Here is a 24151-nt window from a genome sequence, read left to right as displayed (position 1 = left end):
TAATTTGTAGATTATTGAGTCTACCTCAATATAATAGTTACCCAATATAATACTTATTTGATATAATAGTTGCTCAATTAAGAGACACACTACTAGAAAAAATCTTACATTGGTATAGATCTGTGTGTAATGATACATATTTAGGATTATATTTTGTTACAACACACTGTGTATATATGTTTCAACTCTTGTTTAAGTTATTGTACCTAAGTAATATGGAGTTCTAGTAATTGAAAGTAGTTAGACAATCAAACTCAGGGTCATGTCCAATACTAGTCTAACTATACTAAAACATTTTAAAAGTTAAATAGATAGTAGGTAGCTAGAAACAAGCAATGTATGATATAATATAAATAGACAGATGGTCTTCAAAAGCCCAGGAGATCTACAAAATATTTTGACAAAGGAACAGGTCTGCTTCTGGCAGGATCCTCATTCCATTTTCCAGAAGATGATGAGGTTTCCTTACAAGGTTTCCTTCTTATGGCAAGTTAGCGCTGGGAAAGAATCTGCCCTTGATTCAATTGCTAATAGTATGCTCTCCGATCTGGACTAATAAGATATGGCAAAGAAAAGTGCTGAGAGTCCTTCATAAGTTCTTCATATTTCCCACTATACAAAAAGTTTGTCATATATTCTGGGCCAGAAGGTCAAAGATGATGCTCCAATGAAAGCAAAGTTTTAGGTGACTGTCTAGGCAGCCAGGTTTGTGTCATTTCTATAGTTTTGGAGGCTACTTGCCTCTTCTTTCTCCATAGTCAGATAATAGTCACTCTTTCACAGGTCTGTGATGAGGTAAATGACTAGATAGTTATAGATTCACAGTTAAGCTTAAATTATTCAGAATTTAAGAAATTATTTTATGGTCTAAGAAGATGTTTTTAGGTTGGTAATGCATGTTATGATAGAAACTGATTTAAGTACAGAACTCTGAACTTATCAAGATAGACTCTTTCTCCACCATTGCAAAATTTATATAGACTGGATATTGTGAATGTAATCTTACCTGATAGTTTTTGTAATTCTTATTGTTTATAGTTAGTTATTATTTAAACAGAAAGAAACTTTTATTAAAATTAAAAGGAGAAATATAGAGGGAATCTCTTCTGATCTGTATTGAAGCATCATTTGTAAATGAGAAAAAAATTGATTGGCCAATAAGCTGAGGTAGAAAATAAGAGGTGGGAGCAGTAGAGAGAGAAAACTCTGAGATAGTTTCATGTTCCAAAGTAGCCTCATCCTGAAGTCTGAGGAAACAAAAGCACAAAAGAAAGAAAAGGAAACCAGCCATGTTTTGCTCATAGAGTAGAGTAAATGGGTTAATAAAATTAAGAGCTAGGTGAAATCTCAGGGTTGTTTTGACTTGCATTTCCCTTATGACTAAAGATGTTGAACATTTCTTTAGGTGTTTCAAAGCCATTCAGCATTCCTCAGCTGTGAATTCTTTGTTTAGTCTGAATCCCATTTTTAGGGAGATGTTTGCCTGGAAACCAGGAAAGGGAATAACATTCGAAATGCAAATAAGAAATACTCAAGCTATTAAAACAAGCAAACAAACAAACAAAAGAGCTACTTGGAGAAAAAAACACAAGTTTATAGTCTCTTTTTTGATAGTCTTTATATATTTATTCATATATAATTAATTCTTGGAGGTTTTATTTTGGTAACTGGGGCACAGATGGAAAAACCCATAGTTATACTTCAAAGATAGTCTTTCCACAATTTAGATAACAAAATAAAGAAGTGGATACAAGTGTTTATGACAGACAGGTAGTCAAACAACTTTTTCTTCCCAGTCAAACCTAGTGCAACTGGACTCTGCAAATTCTATTTAGATCATGGTAGCTTTGAATATATTCAGGAATTGTCTCACATGCTTCCTGTATTCTTGTAGAAACATTTAATCCCATTCTAAGGTTTCTACTCTGCCTTTAACCGTTTAATTCCTGGATAAAAGACACACAACTTTTATATTTACAATAATCCTTAATCAGCACAAGGGCTAGGCTAATATCTATCTTCTATGGTGTTATGTCTTTTTCAGACAATAATCCCTTTATATAATTAGTCATGTTTTTTTTTTCTGACCAACCCACTTGTCCACTATCAACGTCTTTATTTGCCAATCAGACATAACTTGAGAGTAAGGTCACATAATGTCACTTGTATCTATGTGTGGACTCAATCATCTCTGGGGTAACCAGCCTTTGGGGGCCTGCAAGTAGAATTATAGAACATAGCAGCAGACAAAACCTCAAACCTCTGATGTAGGACTCTATATTCCAATTTTATATTCTACAGTCACTGTTCTCTATAAATAAAAAATTATCTTGTGAACTCAGGATCTAGCCCTAGTTTTCATGTGTACCAAATGGGTTAGCTATCATTTTGATCTAACATTGCAGTAACTGAAGTTCTGAAATGATACTTTAGGCTTGGGAAGATATCAACTATGTTTTGGAACACCTATAATATATTGCCAAATGATTATATTCTTGTTCTTACTATTTAATTAAATTCAAAAGTGCTCTTCTGTTTTAGAATTTTGGGTATTTATTAGGCCACATGAAAACAAATGAATAAGATTTCAAAACAGAAAGTACATTCTGTCAATGGTCTCTGTTTCATCATTAAAGCTTTCCTGTTTATCTTACATTTTTAGACTTTCTCTTCTTCCTTCTTTCTTCTCCTCTCTCGTTCTACTTGTTCTTTCCATTTCTCATCTTTAGACTGCCCTCATTATCTCAGTTTGAATAACATGGGAAATACCATTCTCATTGAAAAATTTTATCTTTGTTATTTAGAGTGCACTTCACTTTTTATTCTAATGATCATATTCTATACCAAAGTCCTCCATACAAAAGTTATGTTGTTTTAAATCTTTTTTTGAGGAAGTGCTTCAGACAGTTCAGTCCATGTTGCTTGGTATTAAAATCACAGTCTTCACCATGCACTTTAGCAGAAAATTATGGTACAGAGAGTTTGTGATGATTGCATTCTATTGAGTATTGCTAAACATTGATGTTAGAAAATTAATGCTTTCTAAAAGATGTTAGAATCTTCCTGTCTAGTATATGGGTTTTCTTCATGCATCTGTTAATTTAATTCTACTTTTAATTTTTCTGCCATAGTACAATATCTAGAATGATGAGAGCCCTTGAAGTAAATTACAGATTCAAGCAAAGGCTCTTTTACTGGGTTGTGTGTTTCCACTTAAGTTGTAGTTATTGTTTGAAGTTAGGTATGTCTGGTGAATAACTGGGCCATCAATTTGTTTTAGCATAAATTCACTACATGAGTAGATATGTTCAGCCTTGAATGGTGACACAAACTTTTAATTCCAACACCCAGGGTGCAGAATTAGAAGAAGATCTTTGTGAGTTTCTGCTTAGCCAGTGCTACATAGTGATATGACATTGAGCGTATGAAATGATGGAAAGAAGAGAAGAAGAAGAAGAAGAAGAAAAGACAAAGAAAGAAGAAAAGAAGAAGAAGAAGAAGAAGAAGAAGAAGAAGAAGAAGAAGAAGAAGAAGAAGAAGAAGAAGAAGAAGAAGAAGAAGAGGAGAAGAAGAAGAAGAAGAAAAAGAAAAGGAGAAGGAGGAGGAGGGAGGAGGAGGAGGAGGAGGAGGAGGAGGAGGAGGAGGAAAGGATCTATTTAAGATATTAAAAAGATAATGTTCTTTTCTGAATATGAGTTATATGAATTATATTTTTTAAAAGAATACAGGTGGTCAGCCCATGGATATGTGCTGAATAAGAATCTTTGAAAGTGTTGATTTTCATGCTCAAAAAATGATTTTCAATTTATCATAAAATCTACCTTATTCTCTATTCCTTTGCATGCTGACCTTCATTTATCTTATTAATGCTGCATTTGATATCTGAAGGAAGAGATTGCATTTAATTAAATTTATAGTATCATTAGATACATGCAAGTGATTAATGAATTCATTATGTGGACAAAATACAACTTTCTAACAATAAAGGATTAAATTTTGAACAGTTTTGGAGGATACTCAGTTTACTGACTGGTTTTGTGTGGCAACTTGACACAAGCTGGATTTATGACAGAGAAAGGAGCCTCCTTGATGAACTGCCTTCATGGGATAGAGCTCCACTGTGGGTGGTGCCAACCCTGGGCTGGTAGTCCTGGGTTCTCTTAGAAAGCAAGGTGAGCAATCTAGGGAAAACAAGCCAATAAGCAGCACCTACCATGGCCTCTGCATTAGCTCTTTCCTCCAAGTTCCTGTGTGAGTTCCTGTCCTGACTTCCTTGGTGGCGAACAGCAATGTGGAAGTGTAAACTGAATAAACCCTTTCCTCCCAAAATGGTTTCCTAGTCATGACGTTTTGTGCAGGAATACAAACCCTGCCTAAGACACTCAGGCTATACTAAAATTCTATATATATTCAAGACTGTCCTTGAATTTCTGATCCTTTTGCCCGATCCTTGCTGGTGTTATCATTGCAAGGCTGAAATATAGCTAACATCAGCATCTTTTAAATGTAGTTAATTGTGAAATTCTCATGTGCAAATGAAAATTTGAAGTTACAGTAATATTATCTACTCTTATACATAAACTAGCATTAGATAAAGAAACTGCAAAGAGTTCAACTACTTGAATTTAAATCGATAATGATGTTACTGGGTAATACATTTTCATAAAAATGTATAGTAGCCAATTATAGAGTGTTCTATTTTTACATTTACAAGGTGAATGAACACTACAAAAAATGCCAAGCCTGATTGATTGCTCTTTTATGTATGCATACTTTTTTTTAATCCATCTTGGTCTTAGAAGTAACCTAATGTTTCAACTATTTTCAAGTATAGTAGAGCTTGTTTTGTTTTCTAAATAAAGTCAAGCAAAATGTGTGGACATCTTTCAAATGCATTCTTTATTGTATATGGCTATTGCTTTATGTTAATTTTTTTCAGCTTGAGAAAGTGACAGTTCCCAATTTTTTAAATCCTTGAGGGAGTTTCCTACGGTCACAGTTGATTCTCAAAATAGAGTAGAATTAATTCTCCTTAGCCTTTAATAATCATTTATTTCTCTTTATCACTTAAGATAACATGGAAATTTAGAGGAAGAAAATTCATTAACAATCTAATTAAATTCATTTTACACATTTCTATAAGCAGATATTAGTCTTTAAATAAAATAAAAAGCAGTTTTAAAATGGGTAAGAAAAAGTTCATTTTATTAGATTATTTTTGTTCTACTTTCAAATCTAATTTTAAACAGTATATGATTACCTTAATAATTTTATCAATTTTAAAATTTCACAAAAGAAAAATAATGATTCTATATCATTTTTAGTAATTTAATATTTGGATGTACATGCAGAAAACACCTGATCCAATCTAAAGGAGTCTACTTTTTTCATTTAGAAATTTACACTTACTATTCAAATATGGTGTTGGTATCTGGTTTAGGCAATTATATGCAATGGAATAAGAAACAAATTAATGTTTAGTTGTTATTTGATAGATCAAATCAAAGTGCAAATTTGACCTCAAAATTATATATATTATATATATAATATATATTATATATATATATATTATTTGAATTATAATTCCTCCAAACCTGAGTTGAATTTAATTATTTACTTCATATAAATCTATTTCCATGCATAGAATGTTTTATCCTAAGTCTCCCCTTTAATTTCCTATATATTATACAAACTGGCCATGAAAAGGAATTATGAGTTTTTTAACATGTATTTATTTTTTTAAGATTTAAATTTATTATAGATGTCCACTGTAGAATGTTTTCAGACACACCAAGTCTCGGATCTCTTTAATGGTTGTGAGCCACCATGTGGTTGCTGGGTTGAACTCAGGACCTCTGGAAAACAGAATTCTTAACCATGAAGTTTTCCAGCCCTTAACATGTATTTATGATAAATGTTATAGTTTTTCTGAAATCACTATAATTATTTTATTTACACATTTAAAGTATTAAGAATTTTGTAAGCAATATTTTCTCCCTTTTGTCCCTAAATTAAATTTCTTAATGACTATTCAAACTGTAAAACTTAAAAAGTTACTGTTGAAATGGCTAAAGTAAAATAAAATTGGAGACTTAGTTACATTATATGATTTTTTTTTTTTACAAATTGTCTAATGAAAGGATTTTTTAAAAAGTGGACATGTGGGAGAATGTTTTGTTAAGAATAGACTTGTGGTGTATTTTTAGAGATAGTCTGGAAAAAGGGCATGTGATATTCTCTTAGAGTTGATGTTAGAGAATTTACATGATGTTTAAAAAGGATATAGTCTAATGGACAGTATATACTAGATGATATTGATATGTCTTGTCGTTTTTTTGTTGGTCATTGTTGGACTTTGTTGATATTGGTCTTTGTTGATGATATATTATTATTATTATTATTATTATTATTATTATTATGTCTTTTTTTTGCTCATCTTTTTTTTCCAACTTGATAGAGAGAAATGCACCAAAAGGCTTCTGATGGTGTTCCTGAATATTCTTCCTGCTTTATTGGACTCAGGCTGAAGAGCAGAGCCTTGCACCTTCTAGATTGACCTATCATCACTGATTAGTAAATGGTGTGTACAAGTGGATTGAACTGACCCTGCTGATACACGTAAACTAAACTGCTGATATCCCCACCGATATGTGAGAGTCAATTTACACACACCCCCAAATAAAAAGAGAAGAAAAAGAAATGTTTCTAAACATCCTCTGTCCAATTAACCATTCTTTTGTTCTACCTCTGGTGGATGATGAGATAGAAGACATATTAAAACATTGTAAAAATCTTACTAAAAGTAGATTTAAAACAACCTAAACCCACAAAGTGAGGTAACGGTGATTATGTCAGTTCATTCTCCAAGAACCACATAGTGGAGGGAGACAGAAAATTTTGGACAAAATATGTTCTGACTTTCACACGTGGAGTATGGTATACATGACCCTTCACACACACATAAAATAAGTATGTATCATGTGAAAATATAACAATCGATAAGCATACTATCTTGTTTAAAATCAGGTTGAATCATCTAGTTGTTTAATATTTTAATATTTTAAACATACATATTTGTTTAAACATACATATTCATATATATCATGTATGTATTCATTTTCTATAGGACATATCTGTAGTCAATAAAGAAGTCTGAATGAACTTTCAAGAAAATATTTAAGAGTAGAATAATTTAAAGCTAATGTTTTAGAGAACGGATAAACATAGTTTTCTCTGAAACATGTTAATTGAAACTAGTCATAACCAGTACATCACATGAACACTTGAAAAGTTCAGTCCTCTGTTATTAATCACATGTTGCTCTAGTGTGGATCCTTTGGTTCTCCTGAAGAAACAGGTATTGAACTTTAAGCTCTGAGAGATCCAGGCAAGCCAGAAGTAATTAGGTAAAGGATTTTATTTTCTGGAAATTATTACTGTAACTTTGCCAAGAGAGGTTCATGTGAGAAAGAGTGGTTATTTATTACGTGAACTCATCAAATGCATATGTCCCTATACACAGGTTCACGCCCCGTTCTACTTGTCCAACTTGTGGTAATATGGCCAGGAGAATCTTGCCAAGACATCAATACCATGCTGCTTGGACTTCTCAGAAATCATAATTTTAATTCTAATCAATCATTCTTCTTTTTGTATCTCCCAGCTTGAAATCTATTGCTATAATGGCACCAAAGAAATATAGGAAGCATTTTGGTAGTTGAATCTAGTCCATTGCTGTGGATGGTGTCTTTCTTTCTTTCTTTCTTTCTTTCTCTTTCTTTCTTTTCCTTCCTTTCTTCCTTCCTTCTTTTTTTCTTTCCTTCCTTCCTTCCTTCCTTTCTTTCTTTCTTTCCTCCATCCTTCCTCTCTCTCTCTCTCTCTCTCTCTCTCTCTCTCTCTCTCTCTCTCTCTCTCTCTCTCTCTCTCTCTCTCTCTCTCTTTCACTACTTCTGCTGCTTAGGTTTCAAGGTTAGGTTTCAAACCAGGACAAAAGGTTGAGGTTCTCAGTTAGCAAATAAGTGCAGATGATGGATTCAAGGTTCTCCAGGCATTCATCTCTTAATACATTTATTGATTGTCCTGCCTGGCATACTTAGTCTCCTAACCTAAACATTTTCAGCCCAGGCACTAAGTGGCTTTTCTCCTAGCTGTCCTTGATAGGTTATTTCTCCACCAGTGAAATGAGCTAAGTCAAGCCAAATTAGAGTATATTAAAGGCAGGATTTTTGGGAAACTGCTCTCAGGTAATTCACTGGTCTGAAAGATTGAGCCTCTGGTAGAAGGGTAGGCCAACCCTTGGGATGGAAAGTTCAGGGTTGAGATCAAGGTATGCCACATAGGGACTGAGGGATACCTGTTTACCTCCTTACACGACTATTCCTAAGGATAGGATCTATTTCCCTTTCCCTGTCTCCCTTATACCTCCTCCAATTACCAAGATCATGGGCCTAAGAGTTTAAAATGTACACCCTAAAAGCTTTTCTCCTTAAACTCCTATCTTCTGCCCGTAATATCCAAGTGTTCCCTCAGAATCTGCATTTAGAAAAACTCCAAAATAGTTACCCAATGTGCTCTATCCCAGCCTCAGAGACTGTTTCACCTTGGCCTACACATTCCTACCCCTAGATGGTCACATACCCTGGGCAACAGTGAAAGAACCAGGTCTTTCTAGACTTAGCCAATATTCTTTTTACCCATAAGCAGGAAGTAGTTTTGGATAATTGGGATGTCCCTTTATTCATTTATCATCAATGAAAGGCTGGGAATGTTAGGTTTTAGACCCCGGGACAATAGACTAAGGTACATATTTTACATATAAAAATGGACCTGGCCTCTAGATCCTGCCAGCATTCCTCAGTCCTTACCTGGAATATCCTGTACTGAACCCTGAACTTTAGAGCCCAGGGGTTGTGTTGCACTTTCTGCAGTGGCTTTTTTCTATGTAATCCAGGTATTTTGCTCTCTATTTCTTCTTCTTCTTCTCTGTCCCTTCTCTATGTATGCATGCATATGTCCCTTCTCTCTTTTTCTTTCTCCTACCCCATTTTCTCTATGGCGACTCCTTTGACCTCTATCTTTGGGGCCAAGTGAACTTGTCTAAGAGCAGCTTCCCAGTAAACCTGCCTTTAATATAATCTAATGTGGTTTTAATTGGTTCACTGCACCTGCAGGGAAATAACCTACCAGTCCTTCAGTATATAATTCAGCCATTTGGTTACCTGTTCTGTCTTTTGGGTCTCCTGACTGCTCTACATGGATTTCTTCTTACCCCCACCACCCTCACATAACTCAGAATACATCCATTCTGGGTTCTTCCAGACATCCCTGCATTTGACTATTCTCTCTCACATATCTGTAATAAATTTTCTTCTCAACCATACCTAGAAGCAGGCATGTCCTTTTACTTCTTGTTTCCTTTTTTTCATTCATTTGGTGCTGAAACTTAGGACCAGTCATTCTTTCCTTTTTTAAAATTGTCTTTCCTTTTCTTTTTTTCTTATTCATTCATTGGTAAAATCTGTGACAATTCATGTCCTTTATTTTTATTTCTGTTTTTTTTTAACACACTGCCCTCTCTTTTCTTGTTCTATCTTTGCCATCTCTCATTTTTCTTCTTTTTGATTTTGATACAGTGTCAAACTTTTGTAAACATGCTGGCCTCTGCCTCAGGCTCCAGGGTATTGTTAGTCCAGGTGCACCCCATCTTGTCAGGCTTAATATGGCATAGAGAAAAGCAGTCATTGATAAAACCAGGGGGACGTCCATCCCCACCGAAGTACAAACGTCTGATGCATTACCATCAATACCTATAATCACATTATAAGTCATTTAATTAAAAAATTAAGCATCTTTCATTATTTTGCTATTAATTTCAAAATGCAAATCAGTTGAACTTTGATCATACATAAAAAGCTACAAGAATTAGAGTGAAAGAATCTCATACTGATACATTAGCATATATTTATAAAATGTTTACAATAATCCAAAGTATCTTTTGAGTCAAATATTATTCATTGTCAATAATTTTCAAATATCTCGATTCACACACAGGACCTAATGTAAAAAATTTTTGGACTTATCTCAGTTAAGTGATAACAAAATGTAATATCAAGAAAGTTAGACAACTGTGCAATTATTCTGTGAACCCCAACAGAATTGTGGAAAAAGATGAATAGGCTTATATTAAACAAAGAGAAGTCTACATAATTTTGCTTCAGAGCTAGGCAACACATTTTGTCAGGCTAGAAATGGACTTACATGGTGGATTGACTAAACATAAATGCTTTCTATGATGATGTAACTTTTTATTTTGCTTAAAGGTTTTCTTTATAAAAGCCCATTTCTACATTTGAAGTATGCAAAAGAAATTATGACCTGAAAATAATTAACAGGCACAACATAATACTGCCATCCAGTGGCTATTATGGCTAAATGCCGAAAGATGTGCTTTCCAGACTATTCAAATCCTTGTAAATAGGTGTTTGGTAACAGTTATTTAATTTGGTTGTTATAAGTAAGAATCAATTTATTAGTTGATCATATGAGCTGTATCAGTATGAACGTAGTAATGCTTCCATTACCTATAATAACTTGATTATTAAAATATACAAGAGTACTAACCAAAACAGAAGTAATGTATGTTTTAACCTCTCCAGTAACTACTTTCATCTATATAATTACTAACATTGACTTTATATCTTTGTTGATTTTTAATTTTCTTTTATACTTGGGTCTACAAATGATCTTTAAATACCTACTAACATCTGTAGCTAAGCTACTTTATGCTTCACCCAGGGAAGATATTAATACATATTCCAGTGTTACAAAAACTCCATGTCTATGATTGTAGGCAGAGATCTTGTGCTCAATCAAGTATTCATTGGCCTCAGAAGTGAGAGCAGCCTGTTTCACAAATTGTGCTTTTCCTTAGGGAAGAAAACAGAGAAACTTAAAGCATGCCTTTCAATTAATTAAGTTCCATCGTTCACAAGTGTCTTAGAACTGCACAGGTAGTAACAACATCAAATTTTCCCAGGAACAACAGTGCTCAAAAGTCAGTTCCCCCTGTGTGTCCAGTGGCTAAAACCTGTTAGATGATAGCACATAGAGAGTCAACACTCTTCTCTCTAAGAGTTGTTTTCTTCTATGGCTAACATTTATTCAGTACTCAATCAGATCAAACATTGTAGTTCCATATTCAAATATTGTTCTATTTTAGCCTATATGGTCTTCAACTCTACATCATTGGGCACTAACATTTTGCTCAGTAAAAGTATTTAATTCTACTTGGCTTATCAAACTAAAATTGGCAATAATAGAAATTATGTATACTTGAAAATTCTTTTATTTTTAAAGGGTATGTTTTATTAATTTCTATTTACCATACATTTTAAAATCATTCTTGAAGATCATGTATGATCACTGATCAGGAAGGCATTTTTTTTCTGCTGCTCCTTTCCACTCTAAAAATACTTCCTTGCCTGCAGGGGCCAGGTAAAGGTGTTTGTGGAATTCTGTAATCAAGTTACACAGTTCAATAAATTCTATATTAAAGCCCACGGTACTTATAACATCATTCTCAAGTATCAAACCATCTCAAACATGTGAGGTAAATGTATTGAGTATATTAACTAATAGTGAATATATTTAGGTAAAGACACGCAAGTCAACAGATAGAATGGATTCAAATACTATGCTCTTGTAAGCTCTGAGAGGATTAATTTAATGGATACATTCATTTAGTGATGAGTGTTCTCTCACTTTCTGGCTGTGAGTCTCTTGCTGTGTAGCAGAAAATAAGTATTCTGTTTTACCTAGGGATATTTCAACACTGTAACTTGTATTACTCATATAGATAGCAGGAAACATGGCTGTTTTGATGTTTACCATTCTCCTTTGGTACCATAGGAGGGCTTTAATTATAATTGATTTTTGTGTCTGTGGCTTATAGTTTTAGATATCAGATTTATGATAAAATGACCTTTATCTATATGCTTACTTATACTTGAAGTGTTTTTAATATTTTTTTAATGTGGACTTGCTTCCATTATTTCAGGCTGCTGCTGACACTTTGTGATGTAAGGGTGTCTTGCCAAAGCTGACAGAATTGACATTGGGTTCTTACTACTCACATTAGCAAGCATTCCATACACACTTCAGATTTCTGACCTGAAAGGCAAAAACATTCTTTATAGCCATTTTTATGAATATTTCTTTCAAAACAACAGTTATTTTATGTTTTTAGTGAGGTTGTTTAAAAGAGAATTGAGAATCTTTTAAAAAGATATGTTACGAATAGTCTAATAAAGATCTATACAATTTTGTTTCACAAAATTGATCATTTTACAGGCTAGTAGAATTATACTGCCTTGCACTGATATGATTTTGGCTTTTGGAGGAAACAAAAAACATAGGTTGTACAAGTAGATCAATTTTGTCTACCTTTTTAAAATGTTAATTATGGACCAAAACTTCCTGGTAGCTGAAAACATATTTATTATTGAAATTCATTTTATAGACCAAAAATCGATGAATTAAATCCTATAAGGTCAACAATTGCATTTGAGTAAATGTTCCCACCGATATTTCCATGTCTTGAAATTAGGAGAATACACTGGAGACTTAATCCAGTTTTCTCATTGTATTTATTATTCTACAATATTATTGTTTGAAATATTGGGATAATGAAAATACTACTTCTGTATTTATCTTCCTTTCCCATTAGCCTATCTCACAAGTACAATTTCCCTTAAATGATAGCTGTTTCCAATAACATTGGAAAAGCAGAAATATAAATAAAATGGTTCCAGTCACATCATTTACCTTATACTTGGGGGAAAGCAGAAAGGAGAATTCTAGAATGACTAATGAGGTAGATCACATTGGTAGCACTGGTAGTGTTAACTATCAAAGAACCTCCATTACCAAAGGAAAAACTATCAACGGAACCATTATGGGAAAAATCTTACCTATAAAATATTCTAGTGCCATTTTCTTGAGGTGCTTAGCGAGACAAAAAAATTGTCTAATTACCCAGTGTATATGAACTATTCACCTATTATGATCTAACCACTTATTAAAGATTCCTCTTATAAAATCGATTACCTGTAGGAGTTGAGCTAATTGCTTTGTATCAATTAGTAATTATAATTGAAATGGAATTCAATTAATTATTTAATTTGGGGATGTTAATCTTATGTTCCATTCTCATTACAGAATGAATCTGAATCATTATGACAAATTCATTTAGGTAAGAATAAAGCCTCCTTAATGTTTGACAGTTTTATTAACAACAACAAAAACAACAAAATTGCTTTAACCTGTAGTATAAATGTTAGCCTGAAGGCAATCACTAATTATAATTAGTGAAATCTCTCTTTTCTCATATTATGATTCATAATTCTTTCTCTCTAAACTTTTCTTAAATATTATTCTTGGATTGAGTGAATTCAGCTTTTTCTGTCCCTACTTTTCTCTAGCTAAAACCTAATGGTTTTAAATTTACTTTATTTACATGTTTAAAAAAATACAAGCATGGACTACAGAAACTAGGTTTAGCAAATACTACCCACGAGAAATACTTAGTAACATATGCCCTGTAAATGAAAACTCAAACAGAACTATATGTATTGTGCCTACATTTAAATGTTTTTTTAAGGAACTCTAGGAGCCACTGTTAACAGCTCGTACTAAGCACATAAAACAATTGCCAATTAATCATTAGTTTAGAAAATATATGTACATAAGTAGTTCTCACTAGTTTTGCTTCTGTGGTGTACAGTACATTGGGTTCTACTCTAATTAAATGAGAAAATCATGGAATGCAGTTCCCCCTCAGGACCATCATTCTTTTATTTGCTCATACCTAGCACCATAAAGGAATAGACAAAAAGCATGAGTCTATGAAGCTTCATTAAATCAAGTTCATGCAATTATTCTTGGTTTAACCTTCCCTTTCTCATTAATCATACTGGAACATTGTCTAAAAATGTAATTTAGAGATCACTGACAAAATAGCTCAGTGCTTACAACTTTTATAGAAAAACTGGTTTCCTAGTACTCATATCAGATGCCTCGCCACAATCTGTAACTTTAGGTCCCAGAGACTTAACACCCTATTCTGCTGTCAGTAGGAACTATGTGTGTAGTGCACACACAGATAAGTGAACACATGGACATATACAAATAAAAGTAAATAGAAGTTGAAAGGTGAAGCGTGGAATTATTCTTTTTTCTGTTTTTGGATATAATAGTTGCTAATCATCTAAAATTTCTTATTTTTGACATAGATAAGAAGCATTTCTGATGCATGATGTAGAAAGTATTTAGCCCTGGCCCACAATTTTTACCCCACCTTGTGGATTGATGTCTACATGCAGGTGAGAGCAGGCACAAGATAAGAAGGCCTGTGATTGGACAGTGATAAAGAAAGCAGGGCTCAGAGCTTTTGTAAGGCTGGAAAGGTAGGACAAGGGAAGAAGAGGAGAAGATGGAGGAGAAGGATGACCTGCCCCGTGTGACTTTAAATAGCCACAGGTGGCTATGATTATCTTATAAGGGATGGATTATCGGAAGACAATTTGTCTTATCCAGTTTGTATGAATGTTAATTGGCTCTGAGTTTATTGTGTGGACATTTTGTGGAGTGAGAATTTACTGATATAAATCTGACTGATAAATTACAAGCCTCTAGAGTTTTGATTTTAACGGTTACTAGGAATTGTGACTATAACCACAGGGGGTAGATGCAGGGAGTGTGAACAGAGAGCCTCGAGATAGGCACCACTGCATGGGGGTAGCCATGAACGTAGGGAGACTACTGTTGGGGCCAGTGTCTAGCCAACAGTAATGTGGGATGGAAATTGGGAACTTACAGGAAGTAAGTTTATATGTCAATTGGCTCTGAGTTTATTGTGTGGACATTTTGTAGAGTGAGAATTTACTGATATAAATCTGGTGGAGATGTTTTGAGAGCTCTGGGCCAGAGAATCTGCCCAGTCTGGCTGATGGAGATGGAAACCCCCCTCTAGTGTCATGTGGACAGATGGTGCCAATGCTATGAGTCGGGGTTCAGTTATTTAATATTTACCACAACACCACCTTTGTTATTTAAGTTCTCTGATGAAACACACAAACACACACACACACACACACACACACACACACACACACACACACCTTAATATTTACAATAAGCTTTAAGCAGCATAAAAGTGGGGTAGCTGCTTACTGTCTACACTGATCAGATGTACTATCCTATTGAGAACTCCAAGTTATTACTTACTATGTTTCTTCAGGGCTGCTCTTAACTCCAATCGACCAACCCACAGTTTCTTTACATCTAACCCAAGGCAGCTTTGTCCTCCTCCTCCTCCTCCTCCTCCTCCTCCTCCTCCTCCTCCTCCTCCTCCTCCTCCTCCTCCTCCTCCTCCTGCCCTTTCTTTTCTCTCTTTTCCTCTCTGACCCCAAGTGCAAGAGCACTATATCTCCCTATATCTCTTCTGTCCAGTCATTTGGATGTTGAGATATATATATATCTGGGAAAATGGTCTAAGTGGATCTACCTGTCTTAACTGAAACTGACCCTCCCAAGGTAAATAAGTAAAAGTTCACAAAATCCATTTACAATGGCATCTTTATGTCTGTGTTTCTGCACCTACAAACAATGCATTAGTTAACCACATAGATTTATGTCTATTTGTTTGCATTTCCAGCAAAGTGACTTTTATGAGGCACAAAAATAACTCAAGGACATGCATGATTTTCTCAGGGATATCAAGTGTTCTATATGTTGTATGTTAAATTGGTGTTAAGTTCATAGTTTATATAAAAGAATGACCAAAAAAATTTAAAATGAAAAAAAATTTTGAATATTAGTATGAATATAATAAAATTATAAAAGGAGTTGTAAGTCAAAGAGTTGTAAGGCAAAATTCACCAGGAACACTGAAATGAAGATAAAAATGTTGACCAGCCATTGTCTGTTTGAAGACAGAAGAGGTTCCATGAGCCAAAATTGTGAGCCACTGCTGAAAGTTGAAAATAGAAAAATAATATGTCCTGTTCGTACCTATCATATTCCAAAAATGGTCAGAATGTATGACTCTGTGAAATGTGAAATTCCTCATTAAGCAGAAATTTAGAAACTAGGTATTATCAATATACAAGTGTACTCTGTGAGAAGCTTAACATACTTCATAGAAAATAAGCTATAGCCCTGAGGGCCAGTAGAAAGAAGGAAACACGCAACCTCAGAGGGTAGGAGGTTGGGAGGACCCTCTAGAATGTACCAGGGACCTGGGAGGTGAGAGACTCTCAAGACTCAAAGTAGGAGAACTTACATAAAATGTCCTACAGTGGGAAGAGGGGTCTTGTAGAACCCACCTCCAGCATAAAGATAGGGCATCAACTGAGGGATGGGGTTGCTATTGCAAGAGTCAAAAATCTGACCCCATAATTTTTCCTGTTGGAAAGAACTGCAAGGTAGAAATGGAGAAGAGTTCGAGGAAAAGAAAAGTCCAGTGACAGATCCAAAGTGGGATCTTGACCAAGGGAAGGCCCAAAGCCTGACACTATTATGGAGGCTATGGACCACTCACAAAAAAGAGTCCTATTGTAAATGCCCCTAAAAGACCCAACAAGCAGCTTCTAATGAAGAGAAGTTGCTGACCACTGTGGTTGAAATAAGAAAAAACTTGAAGAAACCGAAAAAGAGGGTGACCCGTGAAAGGACAAACAGTCTCAATTGACCTGGACTCCTGAGATCTTTTAGGCGCTGGATCATCAAACAAACATCCCAAACCAACTGATATGGACCCGCCAATACAAATACAGTAAAGGCCTACTGAGTCTGGGTTCAGTCAGAGAAGATACTAGCCCTCAAGGGACATGTGGTCCCAGGAATTACAGAGTATTGATGGGGAGGGAGTGGGGACATCCTCGTGGAGTCAGTGGGGTAGGAAAGAGATATGGGATGTGAAAAAGTTGAAGGGTGGATGGGGAAGAGACTAAAAAATATCTGCACAATGGAGTACTACTCAGCTATCAAAAACAATGACTTCATGAAATTCATTGCAAATGGATCGAACAAGAAAATATCGCCCTGAGTGAGGTATCCCAATCAGAGAAAAATACACATGGTATGCACTCACTGATAAGTGGATATTAGCCTGAAAGCTCAAATTACCCAAGATACAATCCACAGACCACATGAAGCTCAAGAAGAAGGATGACCAAAATGCTGATGTTTCATTTCTTCTTAAAAGAGGAAACAAAATATTCATAGGAGGGGATACGGAGACAGTGTTTGGAGCAGAGACTGAAGGAATGGCCATTCAGAGCCTGCCCCACATGGGTATACAGTTATATACATATATTGAACTGAGAACAGGGTCCCAGTTGGAGGAATTAGAGTAAAGATTGAAGGAACTGAGGGGGCTTGCAACCCTATAAGAAAAATACCAACCAACCAGTGCTCCCACGGACTAAACTACAACCCAAAGACCATATATAGGTGGACAGATCTATGGCTCCAGCATATGTAGCAGAGGATGACCTTGTTGGGCATCAGTGGGAGCAGAAACCTTAGTCCTGACAAGGCTTCCCCCAGGTATAGGAGAATGTCAGGGGGCAGAAAAGGGGGTGTTTTGGGAGGGGAACACCTGTATAGAAGAAGGAAGGGAGATCGGGTAGGGGGGCTTATGTCTGAGAAATTGAGAAAGGAAAACCATTTGAAATGTAAATAAAGAAAATATCAATTAGCAAAACAAAAAGGAGAAAAACACTGTTTTTAATATTCAACTTGTTTTTTTTAAAGGGCGTTAATATCTATAGGCGACATTAGTTTCACCATTTTCCAAAATTTTATCATTGTCAATTTTGTCTTTAAAATATATTTTGATAAATGCGCTTCTAATTAGAAGTTGACCTGATGGTTTTCTTGTATGACTAGTTTTCACGGTATCAGAAGATGCCAACAAGCTCTCAAAGAATGGAAGAAAGGAATATGAAGAGTCGAAACTGCAACAATGACAACCAAGATGTGATAACCCTAAGGACAGAATAGTGGCCCTCACCTTTGCTGTAACTAAAAGCTCTCTTATTGCTTTAAATGTCTATTCACCCAAAAAGAAAATTATGCCTGGTCCTGGAAATCTTGCCTAGACCTTGCAAAAGTGAGGACGTGGATTTTGTAGGACGTGAACTTACTGTGACCACTTCCTTAAATCAACTTACTTTTAAACTACATTCTAAATATATATGCATATACCTACAGATAAGTGTAGCTAGCTCTCACTCTCATTAAAATACTTCTCTCTGCAACATATGAATATATTTACAGAAAACCACACCAGATAAAAATGCAGGAGAAAAATGGTAATCAGTTCCAAATGAAATTTCTCAACAAATCCCTTCAGTCATGATTCCAAGCATTGCAGAAGAAACAGAAAGATGGTAGGAACTATAGGACTAGGAATTCCACATGAATTTCTAGAAATGACAGGGAAGTTACATCTGTGAAGTCTCGAGAGCATGACTCTCTACACAAAACCTGCACAAGGAATACATAAATATACATATTAAAATGGAAGAGGCAATCGTGAATGGATATCATCCTAAATAAAAAACAAAAAAGCTATAAAATAATGCTTAGCACAGAAGAAATAGCCTTTCCTAGGAGAAGCCTCTTAAATCATTTCCCAATATCATTCTGGCAGCCTTAAAATTATATACATTCAAGTCACATTATATGGCTGGAACTGGTTTATAATTTTAGAAATATTTAGAAAATTTAGAAATAAATAACTATTCATATATGACACACATATTTCACATATGCATTATATGTAAACGTTTGTAGGGTCTGCTTAAATTCAACATAACTCAAAAAAAAGGTCAGTGCAGACGACAAATTTAATTATAATCAAATCACTATTGATCAATCAAGGCCATAGAGCAGACTCAGAAGCTGAACTGCGACCCTGAAGAAATACTGGCCATAATATTTCAGTGATCAAATCATGAAGCCAGAGAGAGTGTGGTGTGCTGTAGTTTTGTCCAGTTATATTTTGACATCCGGAATTGAACAAGGGAGCTTCCATCAGTTGAGTTGGGAGTAGGTTAGTGGGCCTGGTTACATGAGCACAGTTGAACCTGACGAGCAAGACAGAGAAATTGTCCTGGAGATGTCCAGAATCACACAGCTGTTCACTCACACATCGTCCCTGATATATCTGGGTTCAGACAACTAACCGTGTCCTACAATAGAAGCTGTTCAGCTATTGGAAAATCCCCAGCTCCCTTAGAAGCTGGGACCTTGCATTTAGCTTTTCTCTATGATCAAATGGAGTCTGAAAACAAATGATAGTACTTAGAATAACTTTTCTTTGCTTGTTTTCAACAATATAATTGAAAAAAAAAGAATCTATCAATTAGAGAGAAAGTGACAGAGAGAGAGAGAGAGAGAGAGAGAGAGAGAGAGAGAGAGAGAAGACAAAAATGGGTAGGAAGAAGGAAGGTGAAAGACAAAAATCTCACAATTACATATTAACTTTCAGAATGATATAATTTATTCCATTTGAAAAGCAAAATTGATTTTACTAATAACAATAATCGTAAACACATTTCACTAAGCTAAAAGAAAATTATTTCTCAAAGTGTGATATATTAGTGAAATAATATGTGTGCAAAGACACATTAGTGAATTAATGCTCATATATATATATAAAGGAAAAATAAAGGAAGAACATGGTAATCACAAATACTACTCTGAACAAGTTGTACCTCCTTATTATTTTATTATATCATCTAAAACTCAGTCTTATTAGAAGTTCTGGAATATAAGAAAGGTGAGAAAATGAAAGAACCAGATGGATTTCATATGACATTTTATGTCCACTCATTATAGGGGACATGTGTCCTTGTTTGTCCTTTCATTGGAAACAGATTCTTTTCTCATACAATGTATTCTGTTTACATTTTCTCTCTCTTTCCTCCTTTCAGTTCTTCCCCATCACTTCTCTCATCAGGAGTCACTCCTTTTCTGTATCTCATTAGAAAAGAAGAGTCTGCTAAAAGATAAAAATGAAACATTTCAAAGTAAAATATATTAAGTTAAAACTTGTCTATAAAAGTTAGACAAAGCAAATAAACAGAAGGAAAAGAGCCCAAGAGAAGGCATATGAATGAGTCAACAAATATGGTTGACCAAGTAAGGGAAATTGGTGGAATAACAAAACGAAACAAAGCAAAGCAAAGCAAATAAAAATAAAACAAATAAAAAACCCACCAGCCACCAAACACCAAAAACAAACAAAAACAAAAACAAAAACAAACTAACAAAAACAAAACAAAACAAAACAAAAAAACCCCAAACAACAGAAACTCTCTCCAAAATTATAATGTTTGAATAAGAGCTACCACAATGAGGATCATGTGACAATCAGAATGTAAATAGATGTAAAGGCACCACTCTTTATAGAAAGTGAAAGTGAATTCATCTGTAGACCAAGTCCTATAAATGACTTCTTGATTCTGGAAAAGTAAGGAACTAAGTTGCCAATTCTGAAACTGCAGAGTGAGCCACACACTCATGTGACCTTCTCACATGTGACCCTTTTTGCACCCAGGCTGATTTTGTACCTCATGTCAAATTACTATTAAAATGTAATTTTACTTACAGTTATTACTTTGTTGTATTTTATATTCTTTTGGTGAAGCTAATTTTCAATTCTATTACTTACATTAGAGATTTTTGATGGTTTAAAGAGCAAATTTTGGATATCAAGTGTTTCTAAAGGTATTCTTCATAGTCACATTTTTCATACAATTCAAATAATTCAAATGACATGAGATTTCTCAATGGTTTAATTTGGTGTAACTTTTCAAATAGCCTGATCAATTTGGATGTAAGACTTTTCATACATAATTATGTTTTTAATAGTCATTTTCCAAATATACAGATAATTATGTTTTGATCATTTTGCTACTCAAGCTGAGATGAAATTCATGCAGTTAATTTTGTTTATTGTTATATTTATGTAACTGACATGATTGCATCTTACCAGTGTTGTACTAAAGCACAAAGCTAAATGAAATCACACCACTTCACAGTTGATAATTTATTTCCTTCACAATGTGGATAGATGAAAAGCCTATTTTAATAGAATCCTTCTATCATACAATTGGTTTCATACATAAGATAGTGCCTTTTAATATATATAAATTTTATATGACAAATATTTGAAGGGTACTTATAAATTTTAAATATTCAATTGATCTGAAATATGTGACAAATACATATTATATATCTTACATCTCAAATAAAACTAGATTTTCTTGTTGTTTCTTATAAAACTACATGTTAGCAAAAAAATTCCTAAAAATATGCCCTCTGTTCTCCACCCAAGTACCACTCCTGAAAACATGCCATGTCATAATAATTAACTTTAAAAAGTTGATCTGAATTTGAAGTACCTTATTTGGGCTCTTAACAAAAGGAATATTTTGTACCTTCAAGATATGGAGCCTCCAAAACTAAAATGATATGGAGTTATGTAGTACACAACAGAACCATTTCAAGTTCATTGCATTTACTGTGAGGTTGGCATACTATGTTATGTTTGTGTACATAGCACACTTTATTGATGCATTTACTTGATTTTTAATTGTGATTGACATTTTTAATTCTCTTTTAGAGTTGTTTTCATTGATATAGCTCTGAGTATTTTAAGAAAAAAAGATATGTTGTCTGTATTGGTAAGTCTCTTAATGAATATATAATAGATTATTTACAGCAGATTACACTAGATTGCTTGATAGTTACAGTTTTCTAAAAAGGACATTCCAGCTTAACATCAACATTAGCTGTATTATGTGAAATGTTGAGGTTTCGTTTATATATATATATATATATATATATATATATATATAATTTTTGTTAATTAATTATTTTGTTACTTTTAATTAATTATTAATTACTTTTAATTAATTATTAATTTACATCCCAAATGTTGTCTCCCTCCAAGTCTCCTCTCATACAGTTTTTCTTCCCATCCACTCTTCGATTTTGAGATAATGCACCCCATCTGGTACTCTCCCAATTGGGTACATCAAGTCTCTACAGGATTAGGTGCATATTCTTCCATCAAGGCCAGACAAGGCAACCCTCTGCTACATATGTGTCAGGGGGCCTTGGACTAGCCCATGTACATTCTTTGGTGGTGGGGGTGGGGCTGGTCAGTCTCTGGGAGTTACCAGGTTCTAGGTTAGATGACACTGTTGGTCATCCTATGTGGTTGCCATCACCTTCTCTCCTTCAGCCCTTCCCCTAACTCTTCCACAGGTTTACTGACCTCAGCCTGATGCTTGGCTCTGAGTATCCGCATATATTTTGGTAAGCTACTGGTTGGGCCTATCAGTGGTAAGGAAAGGTAGACTCTTGTCGGCCAGCACAGCATAATATCATTAATAGTGTCAGGGACTAGTGGCCACCCATGGGATAGATCCAAGTTAGGATGACCACTGGTTGACCATTCCTTAGTATCTCCCCACTTTTTCCCCTGCCTTTCATTTAGACAGAAGCAATTCTGGGGAAAAGTTTTATAATTGGGCCGATGTTCCCATCCCTCCATTGGTCATCCTCTCTTACAACTGGAGGTGGTCACTTCAGGTTGCACATCTCCATTGTTGGACATTTCAGCTAAGTTCACCCACACTGAGTCATAAAAGTCTATCCAATCCCAGGTCTCTAGGAGTTTATAGAAGTTCCCCTCTATCCCCCGCCTCTGGCAGCTTCAAGTTCTCATTCATTCTCCTGGCTCTCTGGTCTTCTCTCATTTCTGCCCCTAGACCTGATCCTCCTTCTCTTTTCCCCTCCCTCTTGAATACAGGTCTCTCCTTTCCTCTAGCTCCCATGTTTAGTTTGTTCTCTGTTCTAAGTGGGATTGACCCATTCTCACTAGAGCCTTGCCTAACTTCTTAGGGTCTGTGGGGTATATTATGGGTATTCTGAACTTTTTGGCTAATATCCAGGAAACATACAAACTCATGGAAATTGAACAACTCTCTATTCAATGATCTCTGCATAAGAGAAGAAATAAAGAAAGAAATTAAAGACTTTCTAGAATTCAATGAAAATGAAGGCAAAATATACCCAAATTTATGAGACAAAATGAAAGCCACATTAAGAGGAATGAATGTTCATAGCACTAAATGGCCTGATAAAGAAATCACAAGGTTCTCATATCAGCAATTTAAAAGTACACAAAAAGAGGAGTAGATGGTAGGAAATAATCAAACTCATGGTGGAAATCAATCAGTTAGAAACAAAGAAAACAATGCAAACTTTTTCTTCTGACAAAGTGAGGCTGCAGTGGTCTTCACTACTTTCTGAGCTTTGCCTTGACGCACGAGGATGACAAGAAGAAAGATGATTAAAAGTGGGCCAAAAAAGACAAAGACCCAGTAAATTAATCTGGTAGCAATGCCAAAAAGAAGTGGTCCAAAGGTGAAGTTCAGGACAAGCTGTACAATCTTGTCCTATTTGACATAGCTACTTACCATAAACTTTGTAAGAAGTTCCCAACTATAAGCTTATTACTCCAGCTGTGGTTTCTGAGAGACTGAAGATTCAAGGCTCCTTGGCCAGAGCATCCCCTCAGGAGCTACGTAGTAAAGGACTCATCAAGCTGGTTTCAAAGCACAGAGCACAAGGAATTTACACCAGAAACACAGAGGTTGGAGATGCCCCAGCTGCTGGTGAAGGTACATGAGCAAGTTCAATTAGTTGTACATTTGGGAAAATAAAACTTTATTGAACCAAAAAAAGAAAAGAAGAGAAAAAATGCAAATAATCAACCAAATTAAAACCCAATTCTTTGAGAAAATCAAGAAGAAAGACAAACTCTTAGTCGAACTAACCTAGAGAAGGGAAACAGTGTCAAAATAAATCAGTAATGAAATAGGAGTCATAAACACTGACACTGAGGAAACTGAAAGAATCATTAATTCTTACTTCAAAAATCTGTACTCCCTAAAATTCAAAAATCTTAACAAATAGAGCTAGAATCGACTCAAGTAGAACATAAGAATGCCATGCAATTAATTGTAATCAAAAGCTGTTTAGCAGAAGCTCGCAGATTTTTCTACAATGT

General features: G+C 34.8%; 1 pseudogene; it reads left to right on the top strand.

Annotated features, from left to right (window-relative positions):
* Nucleotides 1-23770, top strand: part of LOC116887193 — a 29679-nt pseudogene extending 5909 nt beyond the window's left edge.
* The last annotated feature ends 381 nt before the right edge of the window (nt 23771-24151 follow it).

The sequence above is a fragment of the Rattus rattus genome, chromosome 1 (assembly GCF_011064425.1).
Source record: "Rattus rattus isolate New Zealand chromosome 1, Rrattus_CSIRO_v1, whole genome shotgun sequence".
NCBI classification, from domain to species: Eukaryota; Metazoa; Chordata; class Mammalia; order Rodentia; family Muridae; genus Rattus; species Rattus rattus.
This window is presented reverse-complemented; position numbering and strand designations above follow the sequence as displayed.